A 23,633-nucleotide genomic window follows, 5' to 3' on the forward strand; every position below is an offset into this window, starting at 1 on the left:
TCTTTATTTCTCCCACTTTTAGTTTGATTTTTCTCCACATTCAGACATGCCAAATACTGCTTTTTCATTCCACTTCTCCAAAGAATACAACTTCAGTCTTTTTCCTTGGTAGGAGTAGTTGTATTTAGTGGAATACATACATATATATATGGTGCTAATAGCAAAATTATGAAAATAATCTTTAAAAATCTAATGGATTCCCAGCACTTTGGAAGGCCAAAGCAAGTGGATCTTCTAAGGTCAGCAGTTCGAGACCAGCCTGGCCAACATGGTGAAACCTCATCTCTACTAAAAATACAAAAATTAGCTGGGCGTGGTCGTGGGCATCTGTTATCCCAGCTACTCGGGAGGCTGAGGCAGGAGAATCGTTTGAACCCCGGAGGCAGAGGTTGCAGTAAGCAGAGATCATACCACTTCACTCCAGCCTGGGACACAGAGCGAGACTCTGTTTCAAAAAAAAAAAAAAAGTAATGGATGACTGGTGCATATAATTTTATTAATATTATTTCTTTGTTTATGAAACATATTAATCTATTAGCCATCTTATACCCATTTGTTATCTATTTAGTTTTAATAAATATACTTCAAGTTAAAAAAAAAAAGCTTTTGACAATAATTTATAACTAACTGTAGAGTCTTCCCCCACCCCATCTCTTGGTTTCCTCTCTTCTGAGACAACTACTTCCCTGACTCCTATGTTTATAGTCTCCTTTCTCCTCACAATTTTTATCTTGATAATTTCTTGATTTCTACGTATTTTTTGTTGTTTATAGATATTACAAATATATGCATTTTTAGTACATGTGTATATAAATATTTCTATAGTTTCATAAAATTATGCATTTATATATTTAAATATATGTATGTAATTATAAATGTATCTTTATATTTATATGTTTACCTTACTTATTTAAAGTTTTATATGCTTATATGTGTATGTATATGAATGTACACATGTGTATATATATATATTATACATCAGAGGTTGGTAAAGTTTTCCTGTAAAAGACTAGATGCAGTTTTGTATGGCTTCTCTTCCAACTACTCTACTCTGCTGTTGCAGGGCCAAAGCAGCCACACATAATATGTAAACTAACAAGCCTGGCTATTTTCCAATAAATCTGTATTATAAACAGTGAGATGTGTTTTTTTATTATTTAAATGCATGGAAACCACTATTATCTCAGGGTCCAACCATACAAAAACGGATCAATTTGGTCCTTGAGCCACAGTTTACTAACACGTGATATACACATAATCACATGTATATTTTATTTTTTTAAATTATAAGAACTCTTGAGTTCTATATAATCTTTTGGTACTTATCTCTTTCAGCTCATATACTACTAAAATATATCTATATTTATCTGTTATTGTAGTTACTTTATTTTGCTTGCTGCATATTTTATTGAGAGATTATATCAGAGTCCATTTATTCACTCTCCTGTTGATGGACAGTTGAATTCCATGTACCTGACACCTCAAATTCCTGAGCCTCTTTTAGGTTCTGTAGTGACTTTAATTGCTTGTTAACGTTCTGTTCTGGCGTCTAACGTGCCCGTTTTTCTCACATGCTAAGTCTATACACCTGCCGTATTTCGTAGTTCTGTTGACATTACTCATCTGCTGACCTCCTCTTCTATTCTCTTTCTACTTGGTCTTTTAAGATAATTTTAATTCCTTTAACTTCATCTTGAGCAAAGAGGATACAGAGGTAACACATTTGTTCCAACAAGTGTATTGCAATTTACTTGAATCTAGTCTTTATTGATTATTTCAGGAGATGTATTTTAGGAAAGATAAACAATAACCCAGAGGATTCACTTCTGACATGATACAGTGAAGAGATCGACAAATTCTCTCTTCAAAGAGCAGCTATAAAACTGGCCCAAACTGGCAAAAACAATCATTTAAGCACTCGGAAAAATCAATCAAAGGTAAACAACAAACTGGGGAGAGTTTATAAATGAAAACTACTAAACTTGGCATAGGAACATCAAGACTCTGAGGTACTCTTCCCTGAGGCTGCCCCCAGTGCCCACCCACTCAGCTCTGTTCATGTGGGAATTTAACCAAAGCAGAGCAGCCCTTGAAAACCAGCAAACCAGCAGCTTCAACCTCATTGCAAGAGGGGGTCTCACTTTATTTGGAGTTTTATCATTTAAAGTGGAAAGCAAACAAGGCGAGCCAGCAATTCAGCTAGCTTTAGGTTGCAGCAGTACGAGGGCAAACAACAGACACAGGAACTATTGAGTAATTTAACTGGGAGTTCCAGAAGGTGAGACAACCATAGCATACTTGATGGATTTCCTACCTATCTCAGGTTGAACCTAGTATACACAGCGGACATCAGACTAGGTACAATTTACTGACACGTCTCTGGCTAAAGGTGCCCCCATACACATAAGCACAGGGGGTCCAGCGTTAAATAAAAATGATACAGAATCTAAAGTATCCTAACTTTGAATGCACTTTGTAGCTCATTTTAAAAAATTCTTTGTTTGCTTATTTATCTGCCTGAATTAAATCTGTGAAGTGTATCTCCCTTACAATGTACAGACATTAATCTTTGCTCCATTCTTCCCCTCTTGGTTTAAGTTTTAAGCCTGTCTTCATAGGGGCTACCTCTGAGTCTTTCTAGCTTAGTTTTAAGCCAAAGAAAGGTCATAGATTGTGTTCAAACATCTTCAGCAAGTAAGATTCCATATTTCCACCTCTTGAGTATTGGAGAAGATTTTGAGAAACTGGAATCCTCATACATTGGTAGTGGAAATGCAAAACTGTGTATCTATTTTGAAAAACAGTTGACAGTTTCTTTTTAAAAAGGTTAAAAATAAACTTAGCATTCAATCCAGCCATTCTACTCTGAGAAATATATCCAGGAGAAATGAAAATGTATGTACAAGCAAAGATGTGTACCTGAATGTTCTTGGCAATATTATTCACAACGACTCAAAACTGGAAACAATTCAAATGTCTACTAAGTGGTGAATAAAACCAGATATGGTATGTCCAAAAAATAGGGTACTATTCAGCAATAAAAATAAGTGCAATATAGGTACACTTTACAACAATGGATAAATCCAAAGATAAAATGATATGTAAAATAAGCCAAGTGAAAAAGACTACATGCTACATGATTCAATTTATATTAAACATCCCCAAAAGTCACATTCATATGGAGAGAAAAACAGATCAGTGGTTGCCTGTCTGAGAAGGGTGGAGGAAGCAGTGAGTGGGAGGGAAGTGAAGACTGACTGCAATGGAGTGGAGGGAAATTTGGGGATTGATAAATATTTTGAAAACTGAATGGTGATGATAGTTTCATAGCTCTGTAAGTTTGGTAAAAATATTTGGACTGTACACATATAATAGGTGAATTTTATGATATGTAAATTATAACCTCATTAAAGCTACATAAATAATTGGAAAAGGAGAGCTCAGAGGAGCAGTTTGTATATATAATAATTAACTGGCCAAATTTATCTGGGAAAATTTTTGGAGAGTTAATGGAATCTTATCTGAGAGATACCATCTCTGTAATTTTGGGCAAGTCACTTAATCCCTCTAGCCCCAAATATTCCTATTTACATACAAGTTTCTATATTTCCGAACTTTCAATTTCTTAATCTCTTTCTTTTGCTAAAATTATATAATTTGAATTAGGAATAAATGTTCAGTTGCTAATGTAGAGGCTAGTAGAAGTGTTGAGGGTTTTGAAAATCATGCAGGAAAGAAAGGGTAGAAGTTGACAATATGTAGTACTTCCTACTTAATCAGAATATAACAGTTTACTATGTCATCTTCATTACCAGAAAAGTAATGAAGGATCATAATGATAATATGAAAAATCGAATTCCTTAATTTTTGCTTCTTTTTAAGTATAAAAGACAGATAGTTATGGTAGAATAAAATATCACAATGAAGAAATACTGACATAAAATTGAACTCCTCTGTGTTGCTCAGATGTTAAACTATGTTAGAGAAGGTAATAGGGGCCATTTCCCTCACTGACCTAAGGCAGATTATACTTGTGAAGGAAATATAAGATTTAAGAAAAAAAATTTACACAAATTAGAGTACATTTTATTTCCAGAGAAATATTAAGCTGTGATGTTTAAGAAAAATAATAAAATGGCTTACACTGATATTGTCATACCTGGGAGCACATGGTGGACAAGAAAAAAAGCGAAGATGGAAAAGATCTAGAAGATAGTGTTAGGAAGGGGAAGCTAAGTTTTTGACACTTGGAGGATGGGTATCTATTTTAATTTTATAATAGCAGTAAAGGAAGTTACAAATTCAAAAATGAATGTGAAACTGGGAGGTTCTTTATTGTCTATGCTGCTTATTTATTAGACAAAATCATGATACATCAATGCATAATCTTTAAAACAAGGGACTACTGAATATTTCAAAACACGTTACATTGAAAGAATTCAACCCAGGAGAGATGATCTTTTAATCATACTATATCTGTAAATATAAAAATAGGAAGACACCTGAGAACAAGGAGGATCAATTACACTATAAGTTATAATATCTTAACTTAGCCCTATTCACCAGTGTTCTGGAAGCTTGAAAGCATTTGTCAGCCATGTTTTCACTTCATTAAAGGCATAAACTCCAATTCCATTTCAGGGCTAATTTCAAGTACCTGTTTCTTCCTGTGAGGAAACAGATTGGTTCTCACGCCTGTGACACATGAGAGCTTAGTCATGCTCGAGGAGTCTGCTTGTGAAGACGGACCCACTCTACTCTTCAATACAGCAGGAGAGGCTTGTGGAATAGAAACACATGGCCTTCCAATGAGCTTTTTCTGATATGTAAACGCTATGCCAAGAAAACCGTACCCAGCTTAGCTACATATATACAGTGAGTAAACCACACAAATTGGCTTTATTTTGCTTTCCAAAAATACCTCAGGTCCAAGAGGAAAGCCTTCTCTCTCTCTGTCTTTTTTAACTCTCTCGTATCCATGGCAAGTAGCATAATCCTAGTCATCAAGCAAAGGACCCTCCTTTCCATACATGTGTGAATGGTGTCAGGTTCTTTTTACAATTGCTGCTGTTAGTTTAAAAGTATTCCAGACTCTTGCCTGAGCATGTACCACGGCCTCAATCTTCTCTACAGATTGTGCAGCCAGTTCTCCTTTGACAAATGGCATTAGCTTTCTGTTGGTCCTTTGACACAATCTTACTACTGTCACTGGGGAAACTTTCACTACTTCTGGAAGCATCTTTCTGAATATCTCTGCCTCATTGGCTCTCTCTCCCATTTCAAATGTCAAGCAAAAACATTCTATTTCTCATTCCCTGTGCTTCTTGGATTCTTTTTGCTTCTGCTATTCTGTTTTTCTCTATGTATCTATGTAACTTTAACTGTAAGGACTGTGGACACTCAGTTTTTATAGTAAATGCTTTAAATAAATTAATTTTAAAAAAGCAAAATTGTAATTTCAGCCTTCAGCTACTACTTAAACCTTTACGCAGCTAGATGGAAATGTAAAATTCTGGAAACATTTTACTCAAGACTTAAGTGGAAATTCACCTAGCTAAGTAACTAATGTGAGGTTAGTACTTAGGAAAAAAATGAATGTTTAAGTATGCCATAAATAATTGAGATGTCCTTGATCCTTTACGGTGAGATGAGTTTTGTAATGAACGGCAGGGCATGCACAATTGCATACCTGTATACCTCATAAACCTGTACGATTAGTCATTCTAATAACTAGAAGGAAGTCAGACAAGCTTGGAATGTAAGCACCCTGACCACATGTGTGGATGTACTGAAACAATATTTAAATGATTGTACCAATAGGAACTAAAGATATAATTTATTAGATATGTATCATATATTATAATACATAAGATAAGAATAAGATAATATATAAGATATTATAAGATATAATTTATAATTTTCTTCCTGATAAAAATATTTTGCTGTATATGTAAGACATCTTAGATATATGAAGAGACAATATGCATTTAGTGTAGAATATTCTTTTAAATAGAGATTTAAAGAGATGAAACAGCAGTGCAAAAATGTGTGTATTGATAATCCCAGAGACTATCAATGTCCAGCCTTTTTAGAGTCCTTACTCTACGACTTTTGGTACGTCTCTTAAATTACAAATCTCAGTTTTCTCTTCTGCAAAAAAAAAAAAAAAAAGAGAGAATGGCTTTACATTCCAATTTTATATTTCAAAGTAATGTTAGTTCAGAGAGCAGTTCTCCAGAAGGTAACTACCATTGCAGAGGTATGATATTGCTGCTTTAATTTATTTTTCAAGATATCTCAGTGTTCCTCAACAGACATTCATGTACCTTGCTAATTACTGCTCCACAAACATGTGTTGTATACTTTGACAATTATAAGAGAAGTACAAATATTTACTTATCTCAAATGATATAACCTCAGAGGAGGGTGAAAAGTAAGTTCTGGCATGAAGAATGAGTAGGCGTTGATGGTGGTGAAGAGAGGTAGAAAATTGCTAACAAGACATGGAGTGTAATTCCAATTAAGTACATCAAATACATTGTTTCTTCTATACTACTGTCCCAAGCATACAAATGCCTTAATCTCTTCCAAAATCATGTATAAATATATTGTAATCTATTACAGGAAGTTTCCTTTCATGGAAATTATTTTTATTTTTTAAATGAAAGTTCACAGACAAGATTCATGATAAAGAGTTAACATTACTGGACACGTTCACTCCTTTACTCAAAGGATGCCTATCATCGCAGTCATTATGAAATGAATAAAAGACTAAATAACACAATCTGCTCATTCTAAACATAAAACGGTTTTAAACTTAAGTAGGTTTACTTGGTTATATGACATTACTAATGAAAACATATCAAAATGCCAAATATCAGTATATACAGAAGATATATCTTTTAATGAAACAGGGAATATCATCATGTTGTCACATTAACCATGATTCAAAGAAGAATACTCGAAATATAGGAAATGCAATAATGACAATCTGTGTATTGCTTTTTGAAGTTCCTCAAATAAATGTTACCAGAGAAAGTTATTTGGGAAACATACGATATTACATTGTATATTTGCCAGTATTTAAGAAAAAAACACATTGAGAATATTTTCTCACTCTTTTAAATTCCAGGGTCCTCACTGCATTCAAAACGTCATTTTCATGGAGTTGCACTTATCTAAATGAAATGCACATTTATTTTAACTAACTATATATTAACCAGTGCATTTCTTCAAAATAATGCATGTTAATTAACACAAGCATTTCCAATATAGAGATAGCACCAGCACTATTTTTAAAAAGTGTTTTCTATTATAGGTGCAATAATGGTAAAATTTGATATCAGTGAAGAACTTACTGCTTTTAGGAGCCTTTTAAAGCTACATGAATATATTCAATATTAAGCAATCTGCCATTAATGAAGCAATTACTGGGACAGGATTTAACTGGGGTGTAGAGTAAAGCACACTGCTTGCAGAAGAACTTCTAACCAATACGGAAGGCCAGGAAATGAAAACAGGATCTGCTTTGAAAATGACATTTGAACAATGCTTATTGAGTGGCTCTTAGTCAAACTCGGAACACAATTAACTATCATGGTAGAAACTGTGACTGAAGCCTCGACTGGCACCATCTGTGTCCTACATGTGTTTTTATTTGATTAGTATTTTAAGAACTAAGAACGTGGGAAGTGTACAGACTTATTATTTCCTATGTGTTAAAGTAGTTATACAGGAATACAGGACAAGAGCCTGATGATTACTCAAAAATTGAAACACTTCCATAATGCAAGGTTTGAATAAATGAAAGCTGTCAGAATCACCATTACGTGTTACTTGAGAAGAACATGCAAGCAATAAATGAGATTTGTCTCATGCTTCATAGTTTGTCATGTGCTCTCCCATATATTATTTGCTCTGTATATGCACTGAGATTCATGATCCTTTGAGAGTTAAATAAGTTGGAATCAACCCCATTCAGGGCAGCCTGAGGTCCTCACCAATATCTCTGCAAATTTCCTAGGGAGAGGAAAGACCTTAAGTTTTCTTGGTCATTTCTTGTTCTAAGTGCCAGTTCTCCTTCCTTAACTTTTTCTCAAACTACCCACATTGAGCCTTTGTTTGTAGGTTTGCTGGGGTGGGGAGCTGTATGGTAAATGCACCTGACAACAATAACTTAAATCATATCCTGAGAATGACCCTGTGTGGCAGACAAATATGTGTTCGGAATTCTGAGCTAAAGAATCCAGCAGTGGCCAACCCGGAGACTCATTCCTTATCTATGTGGAACATCTGAAGCCTGAACCCCTGGCTCCTGGAATACAGAGCATACAGCATACTGAACATACTGAGTCCCTTCGTTGTGGATTAAATGAAGGTTGCCAGGTGGAGGTTCTTCGGGGGAGGATGGTAAGTGAAAATGCTATATAAACTGCATGATTTTTGCAAGCGATTCAGGTTCTTCTGCCCAGCCCCCTGCCACTGGACTCTCTTCCCTGTATGAAACCCCCAGTAAAGCCATATGTCTCTTTTGCTGGCTCCACTTCTCTTCTTTGGCCTCTTGAACCTGGTGCCATCCCTATAGAAGTTAAAAGGGACCGGAATGACAAGGGCAAAGCAAAAAATCTTAAATCAGATGGATTTCCCTCCTCTGAAGTCTCCCGCTACTTCACCACTGGTTTTTCTTTCAGTCATTTCTCTGCCACAGCTTTCTCCCATGTTGCTGATCTCCTGGGGTCCTTCAACACCCTCCTGTCATCTTATTTAGCTTGATAACCCCAGTGGCTCCGAGGCTACTTTTGTATATTCCAAATCTCATTAACTTGCTCGGATACCTACTCTGTTCTCACAGAAAGGCTGGCAGAGGCAATAAACGTGATTATTTGTCCACTGAGAAAATTTACTGCGTGCTGTGTTTGTGTGTGTGTGTGTGTGTGTGTGTGGGAGAGAGAGAGAGAGAGAGAGAGAGACAGACAGACAGGCAGACAGCTTCTTGCTCTGTCACCCAGTTTGGAGTACAGTGGCAAGATCTCAGCTTGCTGCAGCCTCCAACTCCTAGGCTCAAGCCGTCTTCCCCCCTCAGCCTCTTAAGTAGCAGGCATCACAAGCTCCAGCCACTACTCCTAGCTAATTTTTGTATTTTTTGTAAAGATGCAGTTTTGCTATGTTGCCCAGGCTGGTATCAAACTTCTGGCCTCAAGCAATCCACCCACCTTGGCCTCCCAGGGTGCTGGGATTACAGACGTGAGCCACCGTGCCCAGCCATCACTGCCTTGTTTTTAAAACAAAAGTAACACTGCACACCTGTCGAGTTGATGTGACTATTAACTAACAGGGCATCCTTGTAAGGAATTACTATTATTCCTGGTCCACATATGAGGAGATTGAGGTCCAATGCTATTTTCTGGCTGCCAGTGTTCATACAAGAAGGGAAGAACAAAACCAGGACTTGAATCTGGGCAACTCTATATTGCTGCATGTTTCTGGTGCTCTGTGGAGTGCCTCTATTTTTAGTAATACATTACCATCATACAATTTCATCATATATGGAATTCTTTTGCAATTAAATATATGTATTGTTCTTTTTTCTTTTCATCATGGAATATTTATAGGGCTTTGACCTTCCTCCATCAAACTTTTTTCTGTGCCTGGATTCTGTCTTCCATCATGGTTTATGTGTGAGTGCAAACAATGCACAGCTGCCATGGACAGTAGCATTCCCTTGGGATATGCACCCTTCATTGTTTCCTTCTCCCCAAGCAAAGTGCTGTGGTCATGCTGACACAGATCTGCATCAGGACTGTGAGGACTGGAAGAGGAAATAAGCTGAATGATTCAAAAGCAGTCTGACAGCTGTGCAAGTTTGGACCTCTTCTCATTAAATGCAGACAGCACATGTTCTTTCAACACGTCCTGAATCCCTTTGGTTCTGCTCAGAAAACGGAAAGCACGCTAGATTTTCCAAGTAAAGATAATTTCATACGGGTAAATTTGTCTAAATTTGATACACAGGTGAAGAAAGAACTGAGAATTCAGTTAGACAATTTGAAGCAATTAGACAACCCAGATTAGCAACAGTAGGAAGCTAGGAAAACCCAAGGGTTAAAGGAAGAGTGGAAGGAAATAGAATGGACAGAATTTGGAAGCCAGGACATATGGCTGGGCTGCCTGGTAGGATCTGGAACCATATGGGAGGTACATCCTCTTCGATATACTGTGAGGCAGAACAAGAAAGAAAAATACTTCCCACACTCCAGTATTCCTGCAGTGCTCCCACTTCAAAACTAGTCAAAACCCAGATGGCAAAGAAGCTTGAAAAAAATATTCTCCTAAAATACTTAGCAGAGTGAAAGGTGGGAAATGAAGCAATGAGCAAATGAAAGGCATACTTGTCCCCCAAAATCCAAAGCTATTAAATGCCTTCACCTGCCGTCAGCTATAAATACAGTTAATGAATGGCTCTAATAAGTAAGGCCTCTACAACTTTATCTCAAAATCATTTTCTAGGATACAATATTCATCTACTTTTGTATCAATATTAATGATAATATTTTTATTAATATAAATAATAATTACTTTTTATTTTAAGTAAAATGATGAGGAGAAACTACAAAGTGCTTCACAACCAGTGTCTTGATTTTTCTCTTTAGTACATTCTTCTCTCTTAAGACTTGTCAGCTATGATCTAGTTTTTAATACCATGATTTCAAGGACAATTTTTCAAGATATGCGGTGATTCATTTGATGTAGTTCACCAATGTGTTTTTCTCTAGTCTGAGAAATTTTATCATCCTACAACATGTCAGTTTCTTAAATGCAGGAGCTAAGGGAGAAAGGAGTTCTCCAGATGGAGGAAGGCTGAGAAAGGGCAGGGAACTGCCAAGGAACTCGGAATGCTTCCTCTGAAATGTTGGCTGTTGCAGGTCCTTCCTTCCAAGAACCAAATTTAAAAAGAAAAAAAAAAAAAAAGAAAAAAAAAAAAAAAACTAGCCTGTTTTCTGAAGGTCTCAGTGAGACTGAGGGTCATGGAGGACCTCTGTTTATAAAACTGCAGCCTACATGCCCATAGCAGTACTTGGCCTGAAAGGTCTATGAAGTCCTTCACCATCTGATGTGTGATACGAGCTGCCATATTCCGAAAGATACAGCTCTCTGAACTGGGGACCCAGGGATATTATAATCCAACTTCCTTCTCTCTTTCTCTAAGCTTGTTTTGAGAAACTCCTCTTAGAAAATACATTTTTCTGGCTTAGGAGTCATTGGGCTTATGTTTAACAAATACGTGTTTATGGAGTGTTTTGTCCAAGTATGGCTATAGCATATTTTTAAGAGTTAACCAGTTAAAATAATTTTCAGGATGAAACTAGAAAAATAAGTATTTATTAGATTTCACAGAATTATTATTATTTTTTTTAGTGTGGTGGTGCAATCATGGCTCACTGCAGCCTCCACTTCAGCCTCTCAAGCAGCTGGGACTACCTGTGTGCGGCCCCATGCCTGGCTAATTCTTGTATTTATTTCTTTATTTTTTTTGCAGAGTTGAGATTTCTCCATTTTTCCCAGGCTGACCTTGAACTCTTGGGCTCAAGTGATCTGCCCACTTCAGCTTCTGAAGTGCTAGGATTGCAGGCATGACCCACTGCGCCTGGCAGAATGATTTTTAAATATGTAGTATTTTCTACATGAAGGCAGTTTTTGTTCATTAAAACTGTTCAAAAGATAGCATATTTTATTTTTAATTTTGATATAAAATATTAAGTTGGAAGTTGTTATATAAACATTTTACTGAATGGAGGAGCTATGTTTGGGATCATTTGTGTCTTAAGCGATGCAAGTAGGTGGAAAACATTTAGATGAATATTAGTGCTATTTAACACACATAATCACCCTCAGCTTTTCTGCACTACTATGACATTTAAAGGGGTACATTTTCATCCTCTGATTCTTTTCTACTGTTTCCCTTGGATTTGTATTTATCTCAGTTTTCCTGATGTAAACAAATCCAGCAGTTTTGGTTACCTGGCTATGGTTTTATTTGAGTAACAGGATATATTAAGGTTGTTAGTGTTATGGCTCACAAGGCATTTCTATTATGATTTCCTATAAAGAGCTTAAGATACTTTATTAAATCTGGAGATAATTCTCATAACATTCAGTGAAGATAGGTTAAATATATTTTTAAAAATCTTAATAGCTTATCTATCTATATTTCATTTTAATCTCTTTTACCAGCAGCTATCCCAGTGAGCTTTCCCAAATTTTAAAAATTAAATTAATGAATAATCATTTCAATTAAAGGAATAAACAAAATTGAAAGTACAAAGTAATTCAACATTAACACAAGTATTAGGGTCATGCTATATCTCTCAAACCAACTTAGATTCTTAGAACAAAATAGATTATTAAGGAGAACTTACTCAGGAATTTGCTAATAAAAGGATTATCTTACTCTATGATTTGATCTCAAATTCCAGAATTTATTAAAGTAATTTAACCTGTTTCCTCTATCTATCTTTGGCTCCAAAATTTGTTTTGTTTTGTTTGATTTGCTTTTTAATAATTCTTACTGTTAAATAATATAGAAAGCTTCATAAAACAAATGTGTAGGTTACTAAATTACCAAAAAGTATACATTCTTGTAAGTCTCACTTATGTCAGGAAGTAAACCTCTCCAGCTTCCTCAGGAGAGTGCTGTCTGCTTCTTCAATCAGTTCTTTTCTTTCCACTAAGAGGTGCTCTCCTGACTTTTAACTACCTCCTTATTTTATTGTCCAAATGTGCTTCCATAGACACTGATGTTTAGTTTTGCTTGTTATTTTTAAAAGTATATTTAAATTTATAAGATCCCTCTGTATCACCTGTCTTTTCTGAAATCTGTTTGTGAAAGAGCCAGAGTCATTTGTCCTGTCATTTTTCGCAGGCTGAATCTTGCTGATTGCGTTCCTATACAGCTTAACACGTACCTCAGCATTTTATGATAATTAGGAGTTATATCTAGAGACTTAATCAAACCCAGGCTAGCTTTATTTTCTATTTATGTTATTTTTTAGGTAAATTTACTTCCTACTTGATGTGTGCCCCTCATGACAAGTCATAGGAGGGATTCAATAACAAATTGTCACTTTTGATAAACTTAGAAGACCTTAAAGTTCAGTACTTGGATCTTTTTGATTCCTTAGGATTTGCAAAATGTTGATACTATATTCTGTCTGTCATTCTTTTCTTATCTGTTCATTGAAATATCTCTGTAAGAAGCCACATTCCTTCATCTACTCTTTGGTCACCCAATTCTACAGATCATATAAGAAAAGCAGAATAAGTGCTTGATTTTTTCCTTTTATTTATATCCAGTTTATGTTTTGAAGCTGTGTTGGCTGTAATTCTCATATACTTTGGAACACAAGATCTATAACTCATCTTTAAATACCACAGCTGTGCCTTTCAAAGGAGAAATATGCTTATTTTAATTTTGGCCACATATCTGAGTTATTCAAAATTTGCATTTCAGATATTACACTCTGAGCTATATAATGAGCCAATGCTGTGTAAACTCCACTTCTTTCAAAATTCCACCTTCACCAGATGTGTAGTCAGATTGCCACTCACTTTAATTCGTTTTCCTTATAGATGTTCTACTGTGCTTTGTACTTGCCTTCATGCTACCAGTATTAGAGTTTAATTTTCTACTTACATCCCTGGATATATTATATTAGGCACTTTAAAAATAAATATTTCACTATTTTATTTTTTCTGAAAGTTTTCTCATTTTCATTTTATATCTAGAAATGGGGATGATTCAATATTAAATAATTATGTGGGTAACGCTGAATCCTTGATCAAGCTTTTTAGATCTTTGTAGTTCTATCTTGTATATTTAATTTGTCTAAGAGGCCTCAATGTCACAGAGAGAAAAAAAAAAAAAGAAAACCAAAGATGATCTGAGTGTCCTCAGAGACCGTGCCTGACTTCTTGGGAATGAAGATCTATTGGAAATATGATTAAGTTGTTCTAATTAAACGTGGGCTCAGAAATAAGCAATGTTCATTTGGTGCACAAAACCCTTGGGACTGAGAGGCATAGAGTACATATCCTTTAAGGTGAAGGAACATATTATATAAAGAAAGAAAACAGAAGCAGTGGAGTAGGGACCAAATAATACAGAGACTTTATGTTAGTGAGTGTTTTGTACTCTTAAAGAAATGCATTTTAAGCTGGGGAAATGACATATTTCCATTTTGAGATCACTGCAGATATAGAGAAGGACTTAGAAGGACTAAGAATGGGTATGGAGGAATTTGTTAAGGAGATAATAAGATAATCCAAGTGATAAAGTATGGTAGATTGCACAAACATAGTCAAAGAAGATAGCAAATAAAATGCATCTATAAGATAAATATTTAGAGTTTCCCTTTGCATTAGCAAATTTAAAGGTCAAATTTGCCATGTAACTAAAAGCACGGCACTTTTCTTCTAAAGGAGGGCATCTTCACATGAACTTATTCAGAATCTCCCTGTCTTTTTTCCTTTAGGTTCTTGACTGACTTCCATCTTCACATCTCATGCCTCTGTCTATATCTTGGTGTAATTTTAAACCTGGAGTTCACAATGAAAGTGACACATAACACAAAACATTATTTTTGTCTTTTGTTTGGTATATAAAATCATATATGTTGCAAAATTACCTGACATAGGTTAATGTTGGAAAATTTTTCTATTAAGGATTGAATATGAATAAGTTGCACTTATCCTTTTACTCCATCTCATGAAAATTAGAACAACAAAATGTCTAAGAGCTTATCCTAAACGAAGGATGTATATCCTATATGTTTTATCTTCCTTAATCTTCATGACAATCCTAAAGATCTACTTTCATGGATGGAAAGAAGTAAGATGTAAAAAAAAAAACCCAAAGCAACTTGTACAAGATCTCTTAGCAAATAAGTGAGAGTTGGATTTCAGGATAGTTGTATATAGCTCTCCAGTTCAAATGCTGAAAAACGCAAGACAGCTTATTGTCATACACTGTTATTTTATATATCAAAGTGACATGTTTTGTTTTTTACTTACGGATAGGCATGATGTGCCCATTTTTTCCTTGTATTGGTATCGGCTTATAAAGAGTCACCCACATTCTCTTGCCTTGTTCATTTTATGATGGCATATATTTGCAATATTTTCTTGGGGGACTTTGCCGGCACACATCGCCCTGGCCCACGGTATGGTAAATGAGCATTACCAATGGTACTAGGCTCTTATAAATATGCAAAGTCATTAGCAAAACATTTTGTTATTTTTTTTTCAGAGCATAAAAGACACAAAATGATTTAGAAAATGATAAATCAAAAAATTGCTTTAGAAAATAAAGAATTAAGAATAACTTTTGTCTTATTACATAGGGATAGCCTATTTTATTGTTTCCTTTCATTTTTAAATTTTTATTACTGAAGTCTCGAAACACATATGCAAATATCAGATCTTATATACTATGCAAAAAAGGCATATGACTTACAAATTTATAAAGGCCAGGAACATTTTATAATAACGTAATCAACACTCTGGCTGTAAAACCCAGAAACTCATTCAACTAGCATAAGCTAAAGAAAAATAATACTAGATAACAAGGGGATCTATTATTTTACCGAAATAAAGTCAGAAGGGGATCCCTGTCCATCAGGTCTGGAATCAAAAAGCCAAAGGCCTTTTGAAAACCAGACTTATCTACCTGTTTTTCTCTCCTCTCTCTCTCTCTCTCTCTCTCTCTCTCTCTCTCTCTCTGTTTTGGTATCTCTTATTTATTAGTCTCTTTTTATAGCATCATACTTTTCCTCTATTTCTTTCTTCTATCTTTCTTCGAAGCTAGTGTGAAGTACTTTTTAATCAGCCTAGCAATTTTGGAAAAACCATCCTGCTCCACTCTTAGTCCATATGGTTCAATAGTGCTGACCTCACCACTGAGGTGGACATTTGAACCAAGTCTGGTCAACAGATTACAGTAATTGTTTGAAACATAAGTATATGGAATATTGGTTAAAATCACTAAATTTAGAGTAAATTTAAGCATGTGTTCAAATCTCAGCACCAACACTCACTAGCAATACAGGCCTGTATTATGGTCCCTAAGACATAGAACTATATCAAGCAAATAGTAAATAATTAATACATGTTAGCTGTTATTTCTACCAAGTCAAGAAGAGGCAGTGTTGAGAATATTTATAGAACTACTGGATTATTAAGGAACTACTGGAATTTAGGGCTGCTTAGTGGTTGAACAAAAGTTTGAAGTTGTTGACCATTTTGCCACCATAAGGACACATCCTGCTTGAGAATAAAAATGTATACTAAGATAAGCTGAGTCAGTGTATTAGTCCATGTTCACTCTGCTATAAGGACATACCAGAGACTGGGTAATATATAAAGAAAGAGGTTTAATTGACTCACAGTTCCACATGGCTGGGAGGCCTCAGGAAACTTACAGTCATTGTGATCAAGGCACCTCTTTACAGGGTGGCAGGAGAGAGAATGAGGCAGGAGAGAGAATGAGTTCTGAGCAAAGGAGAAAGTCCCTGCCCATAGCAGAAGTTCTCTACCCAACCCAGGGACCCATTTTTCCTTCCTAGCCCTCCAGGCCTGTGATGGAAGGGGCTGCCATGAAGGTCTCTGACAAACTCTGGAGACATTTTCTGCATTTTCTTGATGATAAACATTTGGCTCCTTGTTACTTACGCAAATTTTTGCAGTAGGCTTTAATTTCTCCTGTTTCTCCTCAGAAAATGGGTTTTTCTTTTCTATTGCATCATCAGGCTACACATTTTCCAAAGTGCTATGCTCTGCTTCCTCTTGAATGCTTCACTACTTAGACACTTTTTTCTGCCAGATACTTTAAATCATCCCTCTGAAGTTCAAAGTTCCACAGATCTCTAGGGCAAGAGCAAAATGCTGCCAGTCTCTTTGCTAAAACATTGCCAGTCTCTTTGCATAGCAAGAGTGACCTTTTCTTCAGTTTCCAACAAATTCCACAGCTCCATCTGACCACCTCTGCCTGGACTTCATTGTCCATTGTCACAATCAGCAATTTGGTCAAAGTCATTCAATAAGTCTCTGGGAAGTTCCAAACTTTCCCACATCATCCTGTCTTCTTCTGAGCCCTCCAAACTGTTCAAATTTCTGCCTGTTGCCCAGTTCCAAAGTGGCTTCCACATTTTCAGGTATCTTTGTAGCAGCACCACACTGTCTGAAGTACTGATTTACTGTATTAGTCCATTCTCATGCTGCTATAAGGACATACCAGAGACTGGGTAATTTATAAAGAAACGTTTAATTGACTCACAGTTCCACATGCCTAGGGAGGCCTCAGGAAACTATAATCTATATCCTTAAACTTTGCTCTTCAAAGGGGAATTTTCAGAGCATCAATGTCAGATGCATGATCCTTTTGATTTTTCAAAATATTTTGTTTTCTACTAAGATCATAGCTGGTTTTGTTATTGTTTTATTTTTCTTAGATTTAATTTGCAATTTTGTCCTTTTTCATTGTTGAAGGAAATGATGCAAGAGCTGGACTCCTGATTTTACTTCATTTTCTCATTAAAGGTATTTATTATTCATGGAAACTTCCAACTTCCTGTTGTAGTTTAAACAAGATTATATTCTCAGACCATGCACAGCTGTCCTCTTCAGATGTCTCTTCATTGAAATAATGAGTTAAGATTGTTGTTTCAAATACTTCATATCTTTTTCTCTTAGGCTATTTGTTCAATATGCTGTAGTATATATTGGAGTATGTTTTCCTTAAATAGTATATAGATGCCAACATTTATTTTCTGTGTATATAAAAATGTATTATTTTGTTCTCATTATTCATTAATGGGTTAAATAGGTCTACAAATCTATCTTCACAATCATTTTCTCCAAGCCTTTGAATGCCTTGCTTCAACCTGTTTTGATATCTTGCATTCCTAAAGCCAACTTAAAGCTCATAGTTATCTTTATTTTGGGGATGACCTGTTTGAGTGTATATTCTTTAGTTTATTTTTGTTTTCCACCTCTGGCAAATTTTTAACTAGATTTTTACAATTGTTAAATTTTAACAACTTAATGACTAAGTGTGAACTTTATATTCATTCATCTCACTCTGTAAGTGTTGAGCTTTTCATTCTAGTAATAAACATTTTTGTAGGGATGGGGTCAATTAATTTTCCTGGATTCCATAATAAGTGGATGTTGCATATTTATAATTGTTTCTTCCCTGATCCATTTCCTTTCATTTTTTTATCACTTACGAAATTATAAATTTGTCTTTTTCTCTATTCTAAGATAATCTCTACAATTTTTTCTTCCAGATTACATATTTATTCTTCTGAAATTCTGTTATATTTTTCAGCCTCCTACTGACTTAAAAAATTTTAGCAGTCACATTTTAAATTTCTGTCACCATCTCCTTATCTGTTCTGCAGTTTGTTCCTTTTCCATAGACACATCTATTCATTCTATGGATAAAACATTCTCTTGAATTTTTCTGATAATTCAGGAAAATTTTATTTTCATTTTGTTCTTCTTACATTAAATAATCATTTCTCTGTGGGATCATTCATTGGATCTATTTCTTTTCATTTTTATCTTTCGTGTCTGTGTGTTTTTTTCCCCCCACTTAATAGCTAATGATTCTTACTTAGTCATTTATATCTGAAAAAAAGACTAGGCTAGGTGGTCCTGAAAAGTTTAAGGTTGATTTGCTAATAATTTTCTTCCCTATAAAAAAAGATTAAAAGTGATTTGCAGTTTGTTAAGGGGGTATTGTCTGCATAATTCAGTTTTAGAAAATGCAGTCAGTGAGAGTGAAAGGCAGACTGGCAGGCTTGGACTTGTCTCTCCTCCAGTCTCACAAATGGTAAGCAACACAGAGCAGGAGTTAAGTGTTTCTGTTCCGGAACCAAGTCTGTCTGGTTCAAATTCTGACTCTGTCACTGGTAAGTTATAGGACTTGGTGAAAGTTACTTGATCTTTTGGTGTCAATTATGTGTTAAACACAAATAATAGACCCTTCCATACAGGATTGTTACAAGTTACATATACAACATTTAGACCAATATCTGGCATATAGAAAACACTCAATAATTATTTGCTTAAAAATAAAAGCATAACAAAGAACTTTATGCTAGTATTTTTTTTTTCCTTGGGGACAATTACTTTTGGTTTGTTTTGTTTTTCTTTGTTGCAGAGTTCTAAAACTACATCAATCTTTTACAGGTTCTCTTTAAGGCACCCTAATTCTAAACCTCTGTAGGCAGATCTGCTATTATTTCCAAAGATTTGTTTTCTAGGTCTAGCTTTAAATACCACTGTGATCTGTTTCTATGTATTGGTTGTGAAAAGTGAGTAAGAGAATAGAAAGAACAAAGAATGGCTCATCCAGCGGTTTATTTTAGTAGAGATAATAATTATGAAGAGCCAACATTATTCCCAATAATCAAGATAATTGTCATTCACTCACTCTGAACTTTGGGTTCAGAGTTTGAGTTCACCTATTCTGAACTTTGAGTATTTCTACGGATTGTGCTAGAAGAATGTCTCCCACTTTTGCTAAAATTCTCAAATTGTGTTATATTTTATGTCGAGCAATCAATGCAAATCCATCTACTTTTCTCATTCTACATATTAAACACACTATCAAATTAAGTAATACCACTGTTTCCCCCATTCCAGGCATTAATTTGTCTTGTAAATCTTTACTACCATCTTGAATTGGAAGCAGCACTCATTTTTTTTTTTTTGTGCTGGGATTTTCATATTGACTTCTGAATCAATTAAATTCCTTAGCTCATCTTTATGTATCATATTTATGCATATCTACATCTAATCTTTGATCCTAGTTTCCCGAATGTTTATAATTTGCATTATTATATTGTAAACCAATATTAGCTTTTGAATTTTTTAGAAGTAAGTTATATTATTAAATATAACAGATAAATATTCATTTAATATATATGTAGCTAAATAAATATATATGGCTAAATATTTTAATATTATTCAGTATATTAACATAATTATTTGTGTTATTAAAAAATTCTGAATGGAGTGCACTTTCACCAGGGCAAAGTTAACTTAATACACATTCCTATTAGTTGTTATTAACATTTAAAAGCATTTTTTCTGTATAAAACCTCACAGACATTAAGGATTTAAATTGGTTCTCTTTCTCTTAAAAATAAAATCTGTCTGCTTTGAGAACAATGAATTCATTCATGGACCATATTAACCAGTCAATAATTTATGGTTCTTGTTTATACATAAGATATTAGACATATGCAATGTAGACTTTTAACTACGAACAAAAAAATGATTATCTTGTGATTAAAATAGACCTGAGAAATTTGACTAATGGAAGAGTTTCATCATTAAGGTCAAGATTATGGCTTAAGTAAAGGGATAGATTTGCCTGCAAACAAACAAACAAAACTATTCAGACGATCTAAAGCATGTACCTTTTTAGCCTTCTACCTCACTGTGTGGTTGGCAAGTGAAAAGTTCACTGTCAATGAGTTCGGAGTAAAGAAAAATCAAGGTTTTATTGTGTGGCAGAGATCCTGGCTGCTGTAAATAATGGCAGTGCTCGAATTTCTGAAATTCTTTTTTTCTAAAACTAAACATTGGATTCCCACCCAATGTAATATGATTCTCAGCCTGTTTTGATTCAATTTGAAGGAAACATTTATGGCGCTTAAATTGTTCCTGAGAATTCTATGTTCTGTAACATTTTAAACAAATGCATTTTATAGCAAACTTTCCCACAAAGACTGAAGATAAATCTAAGAATGTATAATCACATCCCATTCTTGGACTGCTTTCACTTTTTGGGTAGGTTCAGTTGTTGTGCTCTCTTACTGAAAGGATAGTCAAAACTTATGAAAGTGATATTTAAATGCACAGCTGGTTGTGTCTCTAATAAAATCTCCAATAAAACTCATATCTAAAATAAAATAAAATAAAATAGGAGAAAACAAAGCTCGGATCCTGAGGCTGGCACCTACATTTTACTTTCTCTTTCCTTAATCTAAATACAATGTCAGTTTGAAAAGCCATGATGTGGATCATCATCTGCTTTTGTTTGTCCTTTTGATTTCCTGTATGGGACTAAATGTAATAAAATTAAGCAGTCATGTCCTAGCAAGTGGACACTGGTACATTTTTAAGTTATGTGGATTATTCTTAACCTGGGATTCAACTCGTTTTGTCGATTAGGAAATTTACTTCTGTGATTTCTTTCTTTATTTTGAAGATCCCACTTCTAAGCTTTACAGTATACCTATGGGTGTCATTGCATGTGGATGATGAATGTGTTTGTATTTCAATCTACTTGTTTGGAGATTTTAAGTGTTTTGTGTATTTTGTGAGCTCCAAATTTGACACTAAGAGGTATTCATAAAGGTTATTTTGTGGATATTTGGTAATTTCTGTGGTGATTTTCATTTCCTCCAGGACCCTCGAGGAAGTCATCTCTTCCAATTGAGGACCTTCAGAGGCCTTCACATCCAGTCCTAATATGCAGTGATTGGCAGGACCTCCAATTAACAGAGGTTTCACCAGTCAAGTGAAGAATTAGTTACCTTTTATTATTACACTTTATAAGCTGACTGAATTAAGTTAAACCTGTACATCATTTTTCTTTCTGGAAATTAAAAAGATTTACATTCACTATTTTGAACAAGTACATTTTTGCTTGCAGCTGTCAAAATACGCTGTCATTTCAATTATCTAGAGTGCCTATTAGTCAATTTTTAATAAAGTTCCAACTACTTTTTCCTGGTGTGTAATGAATGGTGTCCCTTGCACACCTTTTAAATGTGTGTTCCCGGCTTCTATAGATTTCTACAATTAGGTAGAAAATGTTAAATAATTTAATAATAAAATGCTTTGCATTCTTCCATGTTGCCACGAGTGAACTCCTTTCCAGAAATTGTATTTTTTTTCTTTTATAACAACTCCTTCAACCAGGAAATATATTTTAATTTAAATTCACCATTCTTAGCAATCATAACAGCAACAATAGATGTTATAGTATTGATGATTTGAGACAATTATTTTCTTTTTCACTGGAGCTATATATACTGTTCATTTCATATACACATATGATGTTTATCTTTTCAGTTCATTTTAAGGTACTTTCTCTTCCAATATGATTTTAAACTCCTGAAAAAGAGTAACCATGTTCATTCTTCTCTCCATTCTTCTCAGTATTTAGCCAATTTTTATGCATGTAATTTCCTTTCATTAAATTCTTAATTAAGAGTAACTCAATAAACCTATACATTCAGGTCCTTAAGGTCATCAGTTATGCATCATTCCCACCTCAGAGATAAGGAAGCTGACTCCCAATGCATTTGGCCAGCTGATGATAAGAAGGCTAACTTCTAATGCCCAGAGCACTATTGCAAGGTCTATTTCACCTCTCCATCTTGACTCTTTTTGCTAGGATGTGCTTACTCCTAGAAAGCTGTCCTTACTCTTACTGTACTCTTGTCAAAACAATCCTCTGAGGGCCTCAATTTTCTGCAGTTGTCAGGTTGTTATCTCTAAGCCAGTAATGGACACCCAATAACTCTTTAAAACATTGAAATTTTTCCCCTAATGGCAAAAGTTTAATCACTGCTTTGTTCATCCTTAGTATTTCCTAACTCTCTTTTACCACATTTCACATTCTTCATTTCAATATAGACCTTTTCATAAATTCTACCTTCTCCAGTAGATAACGAGCAAGCCCCTGGGAGTTTTAGGCCAAATTTGGATCATCTGGGTATTTATTGCAACATTTAGTATACTTAAAGACTAAATCATATTATTTAAGACTATGGTTTCTCTAATTACATAGACTTGGCTTAAATTCAGTGAGACATTGGCCAGGTTATGTAACAACTCTATGCTTTCTTTTTCTGATAGGTAATTTGGATAACTGTAGTACTCCCCTTTAGGTTTGTCAAAAATAATAAATTATTTTATATATGGAAAACATTTAGAACAGTAGCCCTCACAGATTAGTGCTATACACAAACACACACACACACACACACACACACACACACACGTATATAATTTATTATTTTGACAACACGAAAGCATTTTAGGAATTCTATTCATGAGGTCTCTTTAAAAATAATATAAATATGTATGTTAATAAGCATTATGCTTCCCTAAGGAAATTATTCATAACTTTTTATCAGAGTTGCAAATGTACCCATGAATTTAAAAATGGTTAAGAACCAATGTTCTCAGTAGCCATAATATACAAGACTAGGCAGAACAAAAATTGTCAAAGATTAGTGTATTGGCAGCAGAGTTCCAGCTTCTAGTGCAGCTGTTGAGGTCACAGCCAGTTGGTTGAAGGCTAGAAAAAGAGACAAGGAATACTGTCGGCCTTCTACATGGACCCACTATCTGCCAGGCACTTTGATAATTTGTAGGGGAGTCCAATTCTGAGCATTCGCTGGAATTAATATATGATGGTTTTTCTACCTGACAATCATCATACCAGCCCTACATCCATTCCACTCCCATACCAACTGAAAACCCTTATTATTATTATTTTTCTTAACTTTTGCCCCCTCTCCATTGGAAACTTTGCCAGAGATTGTAATCAAGGT

At 34.8% G+C, this 23,633-nt stretch overlaps 1 long non-coding RNA gene across 1 annotated transcript; it reads left to right on the plus strand.

The window, feature by feature from the left end:
- Positions 1 to 8,270: 8,270 nt before the first annotated feature.
- Positions 8,271 to 21,918, plus strand: LOC141410216 (uncharacterized). The gene is made up of 2 exons (XR_012434430.1): positions 8,271 to 8,409; positions 21,475 to 21,918. It is a non-coding gene; the product is annotated as an uncharacterized lncRNA (long non-coding RNA).
- The last annotated feature ends 1,715 nt before the right edge of the window (positions 21,919 to 23,633 follow it).

Source organism: Macaca fascicularis, chromosome 4, assembly GCF_037993035.2.
Source record: "Macaca fascicularis isolate 582-1 chromosome 4, T2T-MFA8v1.1".
Lineage (NCBI taxonomy): Eukaryota > Metazoa > Chordata > Mammalia > Primates > Cercopithecidae > Macaca > Macaca fascicularis.